Below are 6,000 nucleotides of genomic sequence, written 5' to 3'. Positions count from 1 at the left end.
CTAACTAAAGTTAAAAAAGTGAAAAAGCATAATAGGAACCCTTTAAGGACTCAAGTAAAACAATATTTGAATTGTTTTTTCGAAAGTCAAAAAGTTTCAGATGTGGATAAATGTATTGCTTTGGTTGTGTTGCTACAGAGAACAGTATTCTATGATGCGCTGAGTAAAGAGAAGAAATTTCATTTAAAGAAACTCTTAATGAAATTAGGACAGGGTAAAGCTCGTGCTTCACATAAAGGACATGATTAAGTTGCACACGGTGTCTCTCTCTTACTATGCTTTCTTTTTCCGTTTCTATCCCTTTATCTTTTCATCTTTTTATGGAGTGTCTGAGGGTTGGCTCCTTAAATATAAATGGGGTAGACTGAGACAGGAAGGAATTAGTGGTAGTTTCAGAATTTTTACAAATAAAACATTAATTTTGCCTTCTTACAGGAAACACACATGGATAATGAAATAGAATGGTGTATGTGGTGGGGTGGAAAGCTTGTTTTAAATCATGGGTCAAATAATAGTGCAGGGGTTGCCATTTTATTTTCAAAAATCATAAATGTTAATAATGTTCAGGAAATTGAGAAAGGAAGGATTTTATTAACATACAATGAAGAATAAGTATGATGGTATATATCGTGACCATGGTATAAAGTGTCTGTCGTTAGAGATTTTAGGCTACTATATTGTTTATTTCGAGGTATGTGTCAGGTTTCGTATAAACGAAGCAGGCAAGATGGTAAGTTTGATATTTTAATAGCAGAATGGATCGGACACAGCGTGAAAGGTGAGTAAACAGGAAGTAGATAATTGGATGAAGCTTAACTGAATGATAACAAAGTCTCTCTTTCTCTTGCAGACTGAAGATGGACTGAAGATGGACTGAAGATGGACTGAAGATGGACTGAAGATGGACTGAAGATGGACTGAAGATGGACTGAAGAGGATCGGGAACGGTAGGTATGCAGGTAGGTAATGAAGAGAGTCTGTGTGTCATGGAATGACGTGTATAGACAAGACCAGACAATGACTTCTTCTTCTTCTTTTCGTTTTATGGCAGATTAGACAATGACTGAAGGTTGAGTGCTGAATATAAAGGGGTGAGATGAGGAGGTACAGGTGATGATGATAATTACTTAGAGGAGAGTGAATGCAGGTGTGCGCCAAGGAGGATTCTGGGGAGTGTAGTGCAAAGACAGATGAGGAAGACAGACGGTGGATGTGACAGTATGTAGCACAGGACTAATTAAAGTTACACGTAAGAGTGATAAAGTACTGTGGCGCATTGCTGCCACATACATATTATTTTTTCCATAATTTTTCCATGTCATAATAACGAGATGTTATGTCCTTAAAACGACATATTTTCTAGGCCTTACAAGGACATGTAGTCATGTACAAAATATGCCTTTATCCACATAAAATTTATTTAGCCTATCATGCCTTTATCATAGCCTACTTCTACGTTCAAAAAGCGTACAACAAATCCTTTAAATGGTATTCAATGCAAAACAAAAATGAAATATAAGTAGCCTATAAAATAAACATAAATTATTGTGGCATTAATTAGCCCACAAACAATTTTTATTTTAAAGCCTAAATGAATTTATTTAAAGCAAAACACCAGAGTTGGGCGTTTATCTGTAATAGGCTAAGTGTTGTATTTGTTTCAGCTGCCCTTTCAAATTGGCCGTATTTGTTAAACATGAAGAGGACTTCTCCGTCTGGCATGGCCGCTCGCTCTAACTTTAACCTAGATAAATGTTCGCTATTATTAGGCGCATATCCAAGTGTTTGTGCGGAGTGTGGAGCGTGCACTGCATGACATGGTGGTGCCTGCGCGAACACTTGCATTTTCCTATCAAAAGTGGAAACAACTTAAAGGAACACTCCACCGTTTTTTGAAATAGGGCTTATTCACTGTCTTTCCTATATTTAGATAGGTGGGCAAACGCATTTTTGTCTTAGTGCATGCATTGTTTTAGTTTGGCAGCGCCACCGCTAGCTTAGCTTAGCATAATGAATGGAATCCTTTGTTGCCAGCTAGCATGTTGTGAGTAAAAGGTATTAAATTAATATAAACGTGCGATTAGTCGACTTATTGCTTAAATGAATGACTACTAGTTGACTAGAAAAATCTTTAGTATGGCAACTCTATCAATAGCCTACATTTACTAGTTGACATTATTTAATTAGTAGGAATTAGTATCCAGCTCTTTACATTAAATTAGTTGAGTTAGCATAATTAGTTAATTAACTAATAAAAATAATAAAATAAAGTGTGATGTATATTGTGTATTGTTAATTGTTTTGTGATTGTATGGCGAGACCAAAGACCAATTTTCAGCTAAGGCTGAACAATAAAGTACTACTAACTAACTAAGTTTAAATTAAGATGCTAACCATATATTTCTATCCGTTATACATGTGAAGATTGTACTGTCTGTATCTTGAAGATTTTTGTATTGTATTGTATCTTCTGTTATAAAGACTAAGATTGACATTGTGTTAATTTAAAAAAAAAAAAGAAGAACATAATGTTGTAAAAAAAAAAGAAACAACTTATGTTCTGTTAGATGTGTTTTGACTACTTTTTGTTTAATTATATCTCTTGGTAATGAATATATATTAACCAAAAAATTTTTTTATATATATATATATTATTATAGGCTATAAAAAACTTATAGGCCTATATAAAATATATTTTAAAAAAGGGCCTCGCTGATTAATTTTGCCATTCAGTGTAGGTTCGCCTCTCATTGGGGGCCGCTACTATTTGCTTCAGCTTTTTGAATGTATAAGTATGAAAAAGGCATGATAGGCTATTTACATTTTGTGTGGATAAGGCCTAGAAAATATGTTAATAGTTTAATGGAACACGCCGACTTTTTGGGACTTTAGCTTATTCACCGTATCCCCCAGGGTTAGATAAGTCCATACATACCCTTCTCATCTCTGTAACTCTGTCTGACGCACCCACCGCTAGCCTAGCTTAGCACAAAGACTGGAGGTAAATGGCTCCAGCTAGCATACTGCTCCCAATAAGTGACAAAATAACGCCAACATTTTCCTATTTACATGTTGTGATTTGTATAGTCACAGCGTGTACAAATAACAAGGTCACATGAGACACAGCCATCTTCTAACCGTATACATACTGGGAACTATATTCTCAGAAGGCGAAGCACTGCTACTTCTGCGGAGTGATTATATATAAGATAAGATATATATCGTTATCTGTGAAATAGGATTTTGTTCATATCACCCAACTCTATAATGGACAGTAAGGAATAAACGGGAAAGGCAGTGCACATGGGTTAAAGTGACTGAAATTATGGTTTGTGGGGCTATATTGGATCGGTTATATCTAGGAAAAATATGGGACAACAGAGTTATGAATGTCTTTCATTCACCTAATGTTTTTTTCAGATCATCACATGGTTGGTTTAGAACTAAACATGAAATAATTGAGACGTACATACAGAATTATTGCCATTTTAATGTTAAACTGTTATAAGCTGTTGTTCTGTGAAAGAGATTTACACTGTTTTGGAATGAATAGAAAATCAAGAGAGAGAGAGAGAGAGAGAGAGAGAGAGAGAGAGAGAGAGAGAGAGAGAGAGAGAGAGAGAGAGAGAGAGAGACTCAACCAGTGGTGGTATGTGGGTATTAAGATTATTTTAGTCAGAATTATACCATGTATACTTCATCACAAATTAAAGTGACAGTACAAAGACTGGAAAGAGATGTTGTGCAGTTAGAAAGAGAACTAATGGATAATCGTGGAACTGTGCAGAAAGACTGAGAAAAAGAGAATGGAACTTGGTACTCCATTAAAGATATGGATGCTCCTAGTTCATATATTTTTTTTAATAAAAATAAAAAATAAAAATGTTAAACAGAAACAGATGTATCATCTTTGGCGTTCAAATGGAACTATAACCTCTGATCCCGTGGAAATAAGAAAAATGGCAGTGTTTTTTTTTTACACCATAGTAAAGAATCATGTGATTCTACGAGTACTGAGAAATTACTCAATGATATGCCAAAGCAAGCGGATAAACCAAAAAGGTGCTGGATAATGAAATTACTTTTAAGGAACTCAGAGGCAATGCAGTTGTCCTCAGGTCGGTCTCTAGGAATAGATGAATTGCCTGTTGAGTTTTATCAATGATTTTGGAATGTACTTGGAATGGATTTATATAAAGTATTTTTATTTTAAGATGTTTTAAAGAAAAGTCGCTTTCTTTAAGTTGTCGATGTACAGTCCTCTCATTGTTCCCAAAAAAGGGGGATTTAGGTTTATTGAAAAACTGGAGACCAGTGTCCTTATTAAGTCTGGATACTGTCAAAGTGTTTGACAAATAGACTCAAGCAGTTTTTACATTTTTAAAAATTGGGAAAAATCAAACGTATTGTGTCCTAGATAGGTCAATTATAGATCATCTTTTTGTGTTACGGGATTTAGTTGATTTTAGACACCCTAATCATAGTAATCTTGTTATTTTATCATTAGACCAATAAAAAGCATTTGATAGGGTGGATCATGGGTGGCCTTTTAATGTTTTAAAACAAGGGGCAGATTTTGGCCAGGATGCCGGGGTTAAACCCCTACTCTTTTTCCGAAGGACATCCTGGGATTTTTAATGACCACAGAGAGTCAGGACTTCGGTTTAACGTCTCATCCGAAGGACGGTGATTATTATGGTCCAGTGGGATGAGGTAGGATATCCAAAACTTCCAAGTGGTTTGAGATGGGGGAGAGACAGTTTTAGGTGTTTTTATAGACAGTGCTCAATATCAGATGAACAATTGGGAGAGTATGCTGGATAAGGTGTCAGCCTGATTGTGTAAGTAGGAATGGTTATTACCACAGTTGTCTTATTGAGGGAGGGTTCTGGTCGGCTTCTATACTGTGGCACAGGTGTAGAGTCATGGATTCACCCGAGGACATTATATGTGAAATACAGGGGAAAAGGTCCATTTCTTCTAGACTGCATTGGGTCCGGGCATCGAAGGAGTTTGCGAAGGAGGACATGGATTGGTGGATGTCTAGAGTCGTATCTGTGCTTTCAGATTACAAGCAGCACCTTTACCAAAAAGATTCATCATGGACTTATACAGCGTGTGTCATCTCTCAGAGAGGGCAGTTGGGCTTGGACTTGACAAACACGTTTCTAATGAGACTGGAAGACATGAATTTGTCTGAAATTACTGAAATTTTATCAGACAATGTTTCAAGTATGGAGGAATGTTTTAAAGGGGTCAGAGATTGTTTTGCACACTAGGCTCCTGAGGAACCACTGTTTTTTTAAATAAATTTTTTTATAACATGATTCAGACAAGACTTTTGTCCTCAGTGGGTGTGCAGGCATCCTAATGGATAAAAATATTTTAAATGTATTGGACTAAATAGTCATTTAAAATCACTTACAACTTGGTTTCAGGGGTTTAAAAAAGAATTTTCAGATAACATATTCATAGCAGGACTGAAGTATAGATTTTTATTACATTTTTTTTTCGATTGCTAAACGACAGTGAGCACAACTGGAGCTACATGTGCAAAACTCTAACTACAGTCTGCACTGCCAACAGTCAGCTGAGCTAAACAGTTCACATCACCTGCAAAACTCACTCCAAGCAACACAACTCTTAACACATGGCTCAAAACAGGCTCAGTGCAGCCAAACACTATGCACAACCCTCACTGAGATAACACACACTGTCACTCAGAACACACTGAGAATAAAAACACTAGCATCAAACACCAATACAGAAAATACAAACTTTTCATCTTTACAGTTTGAACAATTTCAGTGACTTCATAAAAAGTAATATTTTCTTCAAAGAAAAGAGTAACATTCTTTCACATGATTTACAGTTTTTCTCAATTGTTTACACACATTTTCTGGTACTTGAGACACAATGACCACAACATGTAACTCATTCACCAACCCCCTGAACCAATTCTGCTAAACTACAAGCACAATTCCTGCTTTACACTCAAAT

This window comes from Abramis brama (genome assembly GCF_963993115.1).
Source record: "Abramis brama genome assembly, chromosome: 19".
Classification (NCBI taxonomy): Eukaryota; Metazoa; Chordata; class Actinopteri; order Cypriniformes; family Leuciscidae; genus Abramis; species Abramis brama.
This window is presented reverse-complemented; position numbering follows the sequence as displayed.